This window comes from Chelonia mydas, chromosome 1, assembly GCF_015237465.2.
Source record: "Chelonia mydas isolate rCheMyd1 chromosome 1, rCheMyd1.pri.v2, whole genome shotgun sequence".
Classification (NCBI taxonomy): Eukaryota; Metazoa; Chordata; order Testudines; family Cheloniidae; genus Chelonia; species Chelonia mydas.
Genome location: NC_057849.1, coordinates 206,635,145 through 206,650,099, shown reverse-complemented (window position 1 = coordinate 206,650,099; position 14,955 = coordinate 206,635,145). Strand labels below are relative to the sequence as shown.

The 14,955-nt window shown below is 48.5% G+C and overlaps 1 long non-coding RNA gene across 1 annotated transcript; it reads left to right on the top strand.

Moving 5' to 3' along the window:
- Positions 1–1,423: 1,423 nt before the first annotated feature.
- Positions 1,424–14,018, top strand: LOC119565240. The gene is made up of 3 exons (XR_006288593.1): positions 1,424–1,720; positions 8,298–8,473; positions 10,115–14,018. It is a non-coding gene; the product is annotated as an uncharacterized LOC119565240 (long non-coding RNA).
- Positions 14,019–14,955: the final 937 nt, after the last annotated feature.

Here is a 14,955-nt window from a genome sequence, read left to right as displayed (position 1 = left end):
CTGGCATTAGAAAAGGTTCAGAAAAGGGCAACTAAAATGATGAGGGGTTTGGAACGGGTCCCATATGAGGAGAGATTAAAGAGGCTAGGACTTTTCAGCTTGGAAAAGAGGAGACTAAGGGGGATATGATAGAGGTATATAAAATCATGAGTGGTGTGGAGAAAGTGAATAAGGAAAAGTTATTTACTTGTTCCCATAATATAAGAACTAGGAGCCACCAAATGAAATTAATGGGTAGCAGGTTTAAAACAAATAAAAGGAAGTTCTTCTTCACTCAACGCACAGTCAACCTGTGGAACTCCTTGCCTGTGGAGGTTGTGAAGGCTAGGACTATAACAGGGTTTAAAGGAGAACTGGATAAATTCATGGAGGTTAACTCCATTAATGGCTATTAGCCAGGATGGGTAAGGAATGGTGTCCCTAGCCTCAGTTTGTCAGAGGGTGGAGATGGATGGCAGGAGAGAGATCACTTGATCATCACCTGTTAGGTTCACTCCCTCTGGGGCACCTGGCATTGGCCACTGTCGGTAGACAAAAAGAAAAGGAGTACTTGTGGCACCTTAGAGACTAACAAATTTATTGAGCATAAGCTTTCGTGAGCTACAGCTCACTTCATCGGATGCATTCAGTGGAAAATACAGTGGGGAGATTTATATACATAGAGAACATGAAACAATGGGTATTACCATACACACTGTAAGGAGAATGATCACTTAAGGTGAGCTATTACCAGCAGGAGAGTGGCGGGTGTGTGGGGGGGAACCTCTTGTAGTGATAATCAAGGTGGGCCATTTCCAGCAGTTGACAAGAACGTCTGAGGAACAGTGGGGGGCGAAGGGGGTGAAATAAACACGGGGAATAGTTTTACTTTGTGCAATGACCCATCCAATCCCAGTCTCTATTCAAGCCTAAGTTAATTGTATCCAGTTTGCAAATTAATTCCAATTCAGCAGTCTCTCGTTGGAGTCTGTTTTTGACGTTTTTTTGGTTGAAGAATTACAACTTTTAGGTCTGTAATCAAGTGACCAAAGAGATTGAAGTGTTCTCCGACTGATTTTTGAATGTTATAATTCTTGACGTCTGATTTATGTCCATTTATTCTTTTACATAGAGACTGTCCAGTTTGACCAATGTACATGGCAGAGGGGCATTGCTGGTACATGATGGCATAGGAACAGAAGTTGTGATTATTAACCCCAACTTAACCTTGACATATTCCAAATATACAAACCCACAGAGAATCCCCTGGGCCTGCTGCCACACAACCCCATAAATGCACACGCACCCTGAAATCATGCAGGTTTCCACTCACTGACCTTTCCAAGCCCCTGCCCAGTCATGGCATCCTATACATGCGCATACAGCCAGTAGGCCCTCGCAGCTTTGCATAGGCACTTCCCCTAAGACAAGCACCGTACTAAATAACCCTCTTCTATAGTCAGCGTTTCCCTCGATACCAAGAATTGTGTTCAAATGCTTATGGGAAACCACCAGTCAAATAAGAAGGCGGTGCATGGACCCTGAGCAGAACATGAACTGTCATCAAGCCCTTGTTGGGACTGTTCTATGAGAGGAGGAGACAGAAAGGCCAACATCTGAGCAGCTTTCTGAAAATCATCATTTTTCTCTGCTGTGTCAGTTGTTGTTTCTCTTAGATCATGTACACCTGGTGATGAACACAGCACAGGAGAGAGGCAGACAGAGAGAGAGAGAAAAAGTGGTAAGGAAAATATTTTACTAAATATTGATCATTCTTTCTTTCAATGTGACCAGAACAAGGACATCTATTGTTTGTACTTTTCTTATTTTTTGACCCATTTTATTCATAAAATTCTGTCCCAAAGAGCATGCAGTAAAAAAAACAGGGTGAAAACCAAAGCAAAGACATGTACAAATATAGGGACAAGTGCTGCTTTTGCCACTCTTATGGGCTATTTTCTAAGCTGGCAAAAGCGTTTAGAACTGAACTGTTGCTGACACCCGTCTTTGCCCTGCTCACCAAAGGTGAGACATTTATTTTTAGCAAAAAATATTTTCTCCCCCAAAAAACTGCTCAGGCTCTGGGGTAGTGGCACAGGAGCTGCCCCAGAGCTCGGCTGGCACAAAGCAGGGTGTTACTGCAGCCAGTGTCGACAATGGAGGCATTCGTTCATTAGAAGTTTTCTCTTTCCCTTTCTGTTCTTTACCCTCTATATTTGTACATGTCTTTGCTTTGGTTTTCACCCTGTTTTTTTTACTGGATCCATCTCTCTTTTCTCCATGTATGTTTCTAGAACTTTCTTCATATACAGCTATCGAGTTCATTTTATCTTTCTGGTTTTCCTAAGACAGCTCCCACAGTAGTACAATACCTCTCCCTCTTTCGACTCCTTTCTTCACCCGAGGTTTCTGCTGTTCCTCTGCTCCCTTTTCTGTCTCTCCTCAATGTAGCATGAATATCTAACTTTTGATCTGATAGTGTCCACATAGATTCAGAATTAGGTTGGATGGGATTGTGGGTCACTAAGAGATGGCCTGAGAGATTTGGTTATGCAAAACTGTAGAAAGAAAGAAAGAAAGAAAGAGATGCCATATTGGGTCGGACCAATGGTCCACCTAGACCAGTATCCTGTCTCTGATGGTGACCCGTGCCAGATGCTACAGAGGGAATGAACAGAAGAGGGCAATCATCAAGTGATCTGTGGCCTGCCGTCCACTCTCAGCTTCTGCCAACTGGAGGGTTAGGGACACCCAGGGACATGGGGGAAAAGAAATAAAGAAAGAAAGCAAAAGATGAAGGCATAGTCAGAGAGGGAGGAAGAGTTACACACTCAACCCATGTTGACCAAGATGTCTAGTAAAACCCAGATACACTGGGAGGTCCCAAGATGAGCCCTTTACAAGACCCTGACATTGACTTCCCCCTCACTCATGATGTACACCTGAACTCTTTTCCATACTGCAGTGGGCAGTAAGGGCAGCATGTGTGTAGTTGTGGGGGGAAGGGGAGCAGTGGTTCTCCCTGTTACCAGCCACCTGTTGTCATCGTCCCCAAACACCCTCCAAGGAGGGGAATTTTATCATCAGACCAAAGTGCAGGACAATGAGATGGCAGCTACCGGCCAGATGTATGTGTGTGTGTATGCGTGTGTGTGTGTGTGTGTGTGTGTGTGTGCTGTATGTCCATTGCATATATTTTAAGGCCAGAAGGCACCATTGTGATCATCTAGTCTGACCTCCTGTATTACACAGACCATAGAGGGTCTCAGTGATTCTACAACAAGTCCAATAACTTGTGGTTGAGCTAGTACGGGTCTTTTGGAAAGACACCCAGTCTTCATTTAAAATGCCTAAGTGACGGGAAATTTACCACATCCTTTGATAAATTGTTCCACTGTTTAAAAATTGCATTTTATGTCCAGTTTGAATTTTTCTCACTTGAGCTTCCAGCCACTGGGTCTTGTTAAGCCTTTGTCTGCTACAAAGAAGGTAGTTATAGTTTGAGTTCAAGTTGCCTCTTTGATAAGCTAAATAGATTGAACTCCTTACGTCTCTCACTGTAAGGCAGGTTTTTCAGACCTTGAATAATTTTTTGTTGCTCTTCGCTGCACCCTCTCCAATTTTTCAACATCCTTTTAGAAATATGGACATGAGCACTGGATGCCGTATTCCAGTATCAGTCTCACCGTTGCCGTACACGGAGGTAGAATCACCTCCCTGCTTCTATACATCACTCCCTTCTTTATGCATCCAAAAATCCCATTAGCCCTTTTTGCAACAGCATCACACTGAGAGCTCATGTTCATAAATGCTGAAACCCCAGAAAATGTCAAATGGAAATCACCTCGTGCACTGACCACAGTTGTATGTTTCTTAGATCTTTTTGTGAACATCAGTCTCTTTGAAAAAAGAAAAGGAGAACTTGTGGCACCTTAGAGACTAACACATTTATCTGAGCATAAGCTTTCATGAGCTACAGCTCACTTCATCGGATGCATGCAGTGGAAAATACAGTGGGGAGATTTATATACACAGAGAACATGAAACAATGGGTGTTACCGTACACACTGTAACCAGAGTGATCACTTAAGGTGAGCTATTACCAGCAGGAGAGTGGCGGGTGTGTGGGGGGGAACCTCTTGTAGTGATAATCAAGGTGGGCCATTTCCAGCAGTTGACAAGAACGTCTGAGGAACAGTGGGGGGCGGAGGGGGTGAAATAAACACGGGGAATAGTTTTACTTTGTGCAATGACCCATCCACTCCCAGTCTCTATTCAAGCCTAAGTTAATTGTACCCAGTTTGCAAATTAATTCCAATTCAGCAGTCTCTCGTTTGAAGCTGTTTTTGAAGTTTTTTTGTTGAAGAATTGCAACTTTTAGGTCTGTAATCAAGTGACCAGAGAGATTGAAGTGTTCTCCAACTGGTTTTTGAATGTTATAATTCTTGACGTCTGATTTCTGTCCATTTATTCTTTTACGTAGAGACTGTCCAGTTTGACCAATGTACATGGCAGAGGGGCATTGCTGGCACACGATGGCATATATCACATTGGTAGATGTGCAGGTGAACGAGCCTCTGATAGTGTGGCTGATGTGATTAGGCCCTATGATGGTGTCCCCTGAATAGATATGTGGACGCAGCTGGCAAAGGGCTTTGTTGCAAGGATAGGTTCCTTGGTTAGTGGTTCTGATGTGTGGTGTGTGATTGCTGGTGAGTATTTGCTTCAGGTGGGGGGGCTGTCTATAAGCAAGGACTGGCCTGTCTCCGAAGATCTGTGAGAGTGATGGGTCGTCCTTCAGGATCGGTTGTAGATCCTTGATGATGCGTTGGAGAGGTTTTAGTTGGGGGCTGAAGGTGATGGCTAGTGGCGTTCTGTTATTTTCTTTGTTGGGCCTGTCCTGTAGTAGGTGACTTCTGGGTACTCTTCTGGCTCTGTCAATCTGTTTCCTCACTTCAGCAGGTGGGTATTGTAGTTGTAAGAATGCTTGCTAGAGATCTTGTAGGTGTTTGTCTCTGTCTAAGGGGTTGGAGCAAATGCGGTTGTATCGTAGAGCTTGGCTGTAGACAATGGATTGTGTTGTGTGGTCTGGATGAAAGCTGGAGCCATGTAGGTAGGAATAGCGGTCAGTAGGTTTCCGGTATAGGGTGGTGTTTATGTGACCATTGCTTATTAGCACCATAGTGTCCAGGAAGTGGATCTCTTGTGTGGACTGGTCCAGGCTGAGGTTGATGGTGGGATGGAAATTGTTGAAATCATGGTGGAATTCCTCAAGGGCTTCTTTTCCATGGGTCCAGATGATGAAGATGTCATCAATGTAGCGCAAGTAGAGTAGGGGCATTAGGGGACGAGAGCTGAGGAAGCGTTGTTTTAAGTCAGCCATAAAAATGTTGGCATACTGTGGGGCCATGCGGGTACCCATAGCAGTGCCGCTGATCTGAAGGTATACATTGTCCCCAAATGTGAAATAGTTATGGGTGAGGACAAAGTCACAAAGTTCAGCCATCAGGTTTGCCGTGACATTATTGGGGATACTGTTCCTGACGGCTTGTAGTCCATCTTTGTGTGGAATGTTGGTGTAGAGGGCTTCTACATCCATAGTGGCCAGGATGGTGTTTTCAGGAAGATCACCGATGGATTGTAGTTTCCTCAGGAAGTCAGAGGTGTCTCAAAGATAGCTGGGAGTACTGGTAGCATAGGGCCTGAGGAGGGAGTCTACATAGCCAGACAATCCTGCTGTCAGAGTGCCAATGCCTGAGATGATGGGGCATCCAGGATTTCCAGGTTTATGGATCTTGGGTAGCAGATAGAATACCCCAGGTCGGGGTTCCAAGGGTGTGTCTGTGCGGATTTGTTCTTGTGCTTTTTCAGGGAGTTTCTTGAGCAAATGGTGTAGTTAGTCTCTAAGGTGCCACAAGTACTCCTTTTCTTTTTGTGAATACAGACTAACGTGGCTGCTATTCTGAAACCTGTCAGTAGACAGGATACTGGGCTGGATGGACCTTTGGTCTGACCGAGTATGGCCATCCTTATGTTCTTATGTTCTTAACATAAGCCTCTAAGGAGCCCTTTACTAATGAGACTTTCATTACTTACTCCAACCGATGTTAAACTCCCAGAGAAACCAGCCCCAGTTCAAACCCATGTGGGATCACACAGAGATCAGTGTAGGGCAAGCCCTGTCTTAGGAATCATATTTTATAACAGGATGACTTCATGATCATTTGGAATCACAAAGAAAATTTGCAAAAAGAAAAGGAGTACTTGTGGCACCTTAGACACTAACAAATTTATTTGAGCATAAGCTTTCGTGAGCAAGAGCTCACTTCATCGGATGCAAAGAAAATCTGGTCACTCTTATTGTGGCTTGGTTTTGTTTCTGAACCTCTGAGAGGACCCCAGCAACAGCCCCTGGGGAATAGAGGGCTTTTAACATGTAAACAAGAAACTCTTCCACCTTAACCCTTGATTGTGGACACAGTGAGATCAAGGTAGGGCTTTGAAAGCCAGAAACCTAACCTCATTAGCAGCTACAGCCAAGGCAAATACATCCCACCTGAGCTCTCCATTCATTCCAAAGCAGGCTTCAAATTCCTGGTCCCAGTTTCACTGGTCTGAGACTTAGCTGTGGGGTAAGGCAGGGGGAAAGGTGGCCATGTTAAGGCACTGGACTGAAACTCTAGAAATCTAAGAGCTCTGCCACCGAGCTCTGCCACCAATATTCCTGTATGACCTTGGACAAGTCACTTCCTCCCCCGTGCCTCAGTTTTCCCAACTACACAATGTGATAATAATACTTTCCTACCTCACAGAGGTGTGAGGCTAAATTCAATTATGTTTGTGAGGTGCTCTTACCAAACATGGATATAGAAAAGCCTATAACAATAAGCTACCTCAGAGACCTCCTCACCCACAGCATTCCCCAGCCAGTTCCTCAGGATGAACTCCCCAGGTTCATCGGTGGGGATGGAAACTAGGAGTGTCTTGAGTTCCTAAGTACAGGCCTCTGTCACTTGAGCTAAAAGAATAACTCTGAGAGCAGTAGCAGGCTTTTCTCTCTGTTCATCAGCAACTGGAGGGAACAAGACCCAGAGTCACTGTGTCATGTATGGTTCACAGGAACCATGTAGTAGGTCCAGTTAGGTCAGCCTAAGTTGACTTGCATTGATCCAGTTGTGCATGTGTATACACCAGAATTTTGCTTCACGCTGATGTAAGTGTCCTATTACAGTGATGCAGTAAAACCATCTCCCTGAACAACACAGAGCCAGGGCTGACCTACTTAGGTTGATGCAGTGCAAGCATAGACACTGCATGACCTGTGTCGATCCTGACAGTCTCTAGCAGCTGTCTCACAATCCCCCAGTCCCTGCGACACTGGTAGCTCCAGTCACAATTTTGAACTCTACTCCCTTAGGGTCACAGAGACCAAAAGCCCTTCCTCCCCTCCCCCGACTTTAAACCCTGGTGTGTTTCTGAAATGCCTTTTTCTGATTGCCCATCTGGCCAGCACACCTAGGAGCTCTGCTCTCCCCTGTTGTGTGCATCTGACCATCCAGCCATGCTGGCTCCACACATAGAGCAGGCAAGAAACTTTGGGTCTCCATGGCCTGTGGGGAGAAGAGGCTGTGTCAGTACAGCTACACACCTGCCATAGAAACATCACCATCTACACACAGATTGCACAGGGGATGCTAAAAGAGTGGCAAAAAATGATTAAAGGTCTAGAAAACATGACCTATGAGGGAAGATTGAAAAAATTGGGTTTGTTTAGTCTGGAAAAGAGAAGATTGAGAGGGGACATGATAACAGTTTTCAAGTACATAAAAGGTTGTTACAAGGAGGAGGGAGAAGAATTATTCTTCTTAACCTCTGAGGATAGGACAAGAAGCAATGGGGTTAAATTGCATCAAGGGAGTTGGACATTAGGAAAAACTTCCTAGCTGTCAGGGTGGTTAAGCACTGGAATAAATTGCCTAGGGAGGTTGTGGAATCTCCATCCTCAGAGATTTTTAAGAGCAGGTTAGACAAACACTTTCAGGGATGGTCTAGATAATACTTAGTCCTGCCATGAGTGCAGGGGACTGGACTAGATGACCTCTCAAGGCCTCTTCCAGACCTATGATTCTATGACAGGGCTCAGCAGCAGTGCTGTGTGACAGTGAAGGATGTGTGCTGGCCAGGGATACTGGAAGCTGAGGTAAGATAAAGAGAAATCTGGTGCTGCCCTGCAGACTTGCCACTTTCATGGCAAACTGCATGCCAAACTTAGTGGGGACCCTCTCAGCACCCCATGTAAGACAGTGGATGCTTCACAGGAGCCCGGGGCTGAGACCCCTGCCATGAGGAGCGAGGAAGTACACGAAGAAGGCAACATGGTGGGGGACCCATGCTGCAAGCCAGGAGCCGTTTGAAACTCTACTGGAATCAAGCCAGTTCAATAAATAAATGATAAATGCAGATGAGCCCACTGGTGAAGGGGAAGGGATCTCTGGTAAGTTTGTACATGCATTATTCCTTATAATCACTTTTTCCCCTTTTCATTGCCCTCCCTCCACCCCTTCTTCCCCATTTAAAAATGGCATCTGTTCCATCTGCGAGTTTACAGAACACGGCATTGCATTTCGGTGGCTTACGTTACTGATCTAATGTTAAAAACAAAATGTTGGAGAATAAATGGAAAAAAATAAAAGAGCAGTCTGATTACACACTGTGCAGCAGAGCAGCGGCCTGCACTCAGGTAGATGTATTACAAACAGGCAGCATCTGATTTTCCATTCTTTGGTTTGCTGGGCTATGCTGAGGGGGGAAGGGACCCATCCAGAGTGCTTTGTTTATCTTACTAGGGATGCCCCTCTTATCCTCTTAAGAGATCTCGAAACTTTCCTGGAGGTACTCTGCAATCCTCCTCCAAACATTTCCAGGGATGGTGGCCGTGTTTCTTCCCCCACAATAGGAAACTTTCCTACACCCCACCACCATGAGTTTAGCTGGCACTAGGGCAGTACACTGGCTAGCAGCACAGGGGCCTAGGTGGCTTAGGGACACCAGGAACAGCTGGGTTCTTTGTGCCTTTGTCACTCTCTGGAGTGAGATATCAGCCAACATCACCACCACCACCTGTGACTATATCGCACTGCACTTCCCCTATGCCCGTGCCTAGGGAGGCCCAGCTTTTAAAGCTTCTATGCATAGACTGCTTGTGCCTCCCAGTAGTGGGGGGGGGGGGAGGCGGGGAGAGGGGAAGAGGGGGCAGAAGGGACAGTCTAAAGGGGAGGACATGTGACCACCCCATGAGTCTCCTCTTCCCAACTACACCCCCCACCCACCCTATGCCCAGCCTGGGGCGGCCACGCTCTCCCCGCTCCACCAGTTACCTGGAGCAGGGAGGGGCTCTGTCCTCCCACTGTGCCTCAGCCCCAGCATGTTCAGCTGCTCTCCCCGGCAGCTGGGCCCAGGCAGGGAGTGGGAGGGAGCCATTTCTCATGCGGCTGAAGCCAGCCGCTCCCTGTCGCTGCCTCTGTGTAGTGCGGCAGCTGCCTGAGAGAGCCTGGCTGGGGAGAGAGCAGGCTGCTCCCTGCCCAGGTCCTGCTGCTGGGGACGGGGGCTGAGTGAGCTGGAGCCCCCACTCCCCAGGGCACGTTTCTGGCTCACTTAGCCCCCATCCCCAGAAGCCGGGCCTGGGCTGGGAGAAGAGGGGGCACAGAGCAGTGACCCAGAGCAGCTGATGTGAGAAGCTGCTGGTCCTGCCTCTTCCACTCCCCACCCGGGTCCAGCTGCCAGGGACAGGGGCTGAGCATGCTGGGGGGCAGGCACAGCAGGAGAAGGACAGAGTCCCTCTTCCTCCCACCTGGCAGGTCAAGCAGCAATCTGGAAATATTTGACCCTGCATACCCACCCTATGTGTCACCTATGCTTCCATGGAATGGTGTACCCCCTCCTCCCCACTAGGCTGTGCTCACCATGGTTTGAGCTACAGAGCAGTGCTGTGCTGAGGTATTCCAAAGATAAAGTGACAATAGCATTTCTGATTAATGGTAGTTATGGGAATAATAGTTCAAGGGACTTCTGAGCCTTATCTTTCCCTTTCCCTTCTGACTGTAAAGCTAATTGAGTATCTGTCTCTTTCAATCAGCAGCCTCTGGCATGGTGGCCTTGAGAAGTCCCCACTCCATGCTCGCTTGAACTGTGAACTGAGGGCTTGGAGGGGCCGTATGACTGTGACCATGGAGAAGGCCCGAGAATGGAGGGGGCGGTTGCGGCAGGAGAGGGAAAAGGAGAGGGGTGCATTGGGAAATGCACCAGGACAGCATGGGTATGCTCAGGTCACAAACTGAAATGTTGCAGAGCACTGCTGACCTACATGCCCAAACACCCCTGTGCAAGCAGCCTTTCCCATTCTTGGAGAATTCCCTGGGTGGTGCTCCCTATACACCCAAAAAGTAGAGGTGACAGCATGGTGTGCATCTTTACCCCTATCACTGTATGCCAGGGAAAACCCAAGGAGAACTAGAGCTACACTTACTCCAACTTGTGAAACCACAGGCTCAGACAACTGCTGTTCACTCTTGTTTTGAACTTGGGGTTTCCGAGTATGGTTCATGTTGATGCACTGTTTTTAATGTGTGTATTTGTTTCCACTTTACTTTAGTTGCCCTGTTTCATTGCACAGCATAAAATTCTATTTGTGGAAACTCAGAATGTCTTCATTAGGTCAGTAGTTTTCAAACTGCAGGTCGCGACCCAGTACTGAGCACTGGGTTGCTGCGGCTCTGGTCAGCACTGCGGACTGAGTGGTTAAAAGTCCTGTCAGCAGTGCTGCCCGGCTAAGGCAGGCTAGTTCCTACTTGTTCTAACAATGTGTTGCACCCCAGAAGCGGCCAGCAACAGGTCTGGCTCCTCGCGGGGGGGGAGGGACACGGGGCTCCGCGTACTGCCCCCACCCCGAGCACCGGCTCCTGGCCAATGGGAGCTGGGGAGGCAGTGCCTGTGGGCGAGAGCTTGCGCACCTCCGCCTACGAGCCGGACCTGCTGCTGGCTGCTTCTAGGGCGCAGCGCAATCCGCGGTCCCAGGACAGGCAGGAAGCCTGCCTTAGCACCCCGGCTGCGCTGCTGACTGGGAGCCACCCGAGGTAAGCCCATGCTCCAACCCTGTGCCCCATTCCCTGCCCCAGCCCTGAGCTGCCCCTAAACCTGGAGCCCCCTCCTGCACCCTAAACTCCTCATCCCCGGCCCCAACCCAGAGCCTGGACCCCCAGCTCAGAGGTTGACCCCCTACCACATCCCAACCCTCTGCCCCAGTCCTGAGCCCCCCCAAACCCAGAGCCCCCTCCTGCACCTCAAACCCCTCATCCCTGGACCTACCCCAGAGCCTGCGCCCCTAGCCCAGAGCCCTGACCCCCTCCTGCACGCTAACCCTCTACTCCAGCCCAGAGCCCCCTCCCACACCCTGAACCCCTCATTCCCGGCCCCACCCCGCAGCACTCACCCCCGCATGCCAGCCCTGAGCCCCTCCCACACCCCAAACCCCTCATCCCCAGCTCCATTGAGTCACAGGCATCAACAATTTTCTTCAACTGGGTCTCCAGAAAAAAAGTTTGAAAACCACTGCATTAGGTTACTCAAAATAGTACAAGTGGCAAAGAGTCCTGTGGCACCTTATAGACTAACAGATGTACTGGAGCATGAGCTTTCGTGGGTGAATACCCACTTCTTCAGATACATGTAGTGGAAATTTCCAGAGCCAGGTATAAATATGCAAGCAAGAATCAGGCTAGGGATAACGAGGTCAGTTCAATCAGGGAGGATGAGGCCCTCTTCTAGCAGTTGAGGTGTGAACACCAAGGGAGGAGAAACTGCTTTTGTAGTTGGCCGGCCATTCACAGTCTTTGTTTAATCCTGAGCTGATGGTGTCAAATTTGCAAATGAACTGAAGCTCAGAAGTTTCTCTTTGAAGTCTGGTCCTGAAGTTTTTTTGCTGCAGGCTGGCTACCTTTCAATCTGCTCTTGTGTGTCCAGTGAGATTGAAGTGTTCTCCTACAGGTTTTTGTAGATTGCCATTCCTAATATCTGATTTGTGTCCATTTATCCTTTTACGTAGGGACTGTCCAGTTTGGCCGATGTACATAGCAGAGGGGCATTGCTGGCATATGATGGCGTATAATACATCGGTGGACGTGCAGGTGAATGAACCGGTGATGGTGTGGCTGATCTGGTTAGGTCCTGTGATGGTGTCGCTGGTGTAGATATGTGGGCAGAGTTGGCATTGAGGTTTGTTGCATGGATCGGTTTCTGAGTTAGAGTTACTATGGTGCAGTGCGTAGTTGCTGGTGAGAATATGCTTCAGGTTGGCGGGTTGTCTGTGGACGAGGACTGGCCTGCCTCGCAAGGCCTGTGAAAGTGAGAGATCGTTGTCTGGGATGGGTGGTAGATCACTGATGATACGTTGGAGAGGTTTTAGCTGAGGACTGTATGTGATGGCCAGTGGAGTTCTGTTGGTTTCTTTCTTGGGCTTGTCTTGCAGCAGGAGGCTTCTGGGTACATGTCTGGCTCTGTTGATCTCTTTCCTTATTTCCTCGTGTGGGTATTGTAGTTTTGACAATGCTTGGAGAATGGAGGGGTGTGGCCGGTGCCCCGTTCACTTGCACTGGCAGAGCTGGAGTGCGGCTGCCATGCCGGCCTGCAGGAGGGATGGAAGACACCCGGGGCCTGCTCACCTGGGGAGAGGTACAGTCCCACCCTTGCACCTCGCCTGGGGCGGGTGGGCTGCGCCCTGGCGTGGGCTGGGAGTGCCATGCATGGCGGAGGGTCTCATGCCTTCCCAGAGATGCTGTGTTTATATTTTTTTTTGTTTAATTTTTTACAGAAAACACGAAGGTCATATGTAGGGGGGAGGGTGTTCTGAAGATGCTGTGCCTAGGGGCGCAGAAGGTGTAAATCCAGCCCTGCTTGTAGCCCTTCTCCCCCATGCCCCAAGCGATCTCCTTGTAGATGTCGACATTTCTACTGCAGGATTGGAGCTGTGCCTGCGCAGCCTCTTTGCCCCACAGAGCCGAGAGACCACCCCCTCCCGTGCACTGCAGGCAGGAGCGCGTCTGCTGCGTGGAGCCAGCACAATCCGCTGGGCAGTTGCTAGTTGTGCTCTCCACACCGAGCAATCAGGGAAATATAATTTCAAAAAATCGTGGGGCTTTAAAAGGGAAGGGAGATGTACCTGCATACTGGCCACTTGGCAGTGGTGTTCAAAATGATGACCAGAGTGGTCATAGTGGGGCATTGTGGGACACCTCCTAGAGGCCACTAAAGTCGACATAAGTAACACAGTGTCTACACTGACACTGTATGACCCCAACTACATCGAGCTAAGTGCTATGCCTCTTGCGGAGGTGGAGTTATTAAGTTGGCGTAGTGGGCAAGTTACATCGGCGGGAGTGACATTTTAGTGTAGACACAGAGTTAGGTTGACAGAAGCTTCCTTGCATCGACCTAACTCTACAGTGTAGACCAGGTATGTCACTGCTAAATACAAGGTTTGAACAGATTGTTTCACATAAGTAGTTAGCACATATTTTTAGCCCTGGTCTACACTACGAGGTTAGGTCAAATTTAGCCGCATTAGGTCGATTTTATAAGCAATGCGTCTACACAACCAAACCTGTTCCGTCGACGTAAAGGACTCTTAAAATTGGCTGCTGTACTCCTCCCTGGCAAGGGGAGTAGCGCTAAAATCGACCCTGCTGGGTCAAATTTGGGGTAGTGCAGATGCAATTTGATGGTATTGGACCCCGGGAGCTATCCCAGAGTGCTCCAATGTGACCACTCTGGACAGCACTTTCAACTCCAATGCACTAGCCAGGTACACAGGAAAAGCCCCGGGAACTTTTGAATTTCATTTCCTGTTTGGTCAGCATGGCGAGCTCAGCAGCACAGGTGACCGTGCAGTCCCAGAATCGCAAACAAGCTCCAGCATGGAGCGAACGGGAGACATTGGATCTGATTGCTGTATGGGGAGAACAATCTGTGCAGGCAGAACTCCGATCAAAAAGAAGAAATGCTAATATATATGCCAAAATTGCACAGGGCATGGTGAACAGAGGCTACAACAGGGACACACAGCAGTGCCGCGTGAAAGTTAAGGAGCCTACCAAAAGACAAAGGAGGCAAACGGTCGCTCTGGGTCAGAGCACCAGATATGCCGCTTCTATGATCAGCTGCATGGCATTCTATGGGGGGACCCTACGACTACCCCACCACTGTCATAGAATCATAGAATATCAGGGTTGGAAGGGACCTCAGGAGGTCATCTAGTCCAACCCCCTGCTCAAAGCAGGACCAATCCCCAATTAAATCATCCCAGCCAGGGCTTTGTCAAGCCTGACCTTAAAAACTTCTAAGGAAGGAGATTCCACAACCTCCCTAGGTAACGCATTCCAGTGTTTCACCACCCTCCTAGTGAAAAAGTTTTTCCTAATATCCAACCTAAACCTCCCCCACTGCAACTTGAGATCATTACTCCTTGTTCTGTCTTAAGCTACCACTGAGAACAGTCTAGAGCCATCCTCTTTGGAACCCCCTTTCAGGTAGTTGAAAGCAGCTATCAAATCCCCCCTCATTCTTCTCTTCTGAAAACTAAACATCCCCAGTTCCCTCAGCCTCCCCTCATAAGTCATGTGTTCCAGTCCCCTAATCATTTTTGTTGCCCTCCGCTGAACTCTTTCCAATTTTTCCACATCCTTCTTGTAGTGTGGGGCCCAAAACTGGACACAGTACTCCAGATGAGGCCTCACGTCCCTCGATCTGCTGGCAATGCCCCTACATATACATCCCAAAATGCCATTGGCCTTCTTGGCAACGAGGGCACACTGTTGACTCATATCCAGCTTCTCGTCCACTGTAACCCCTAGGTCCTTTTCTGCCGAACTGCTGCCGAGCCATTCGGTCCCTAGTCTGTAGCAGTGCATTGGATTCTTCCGTCCT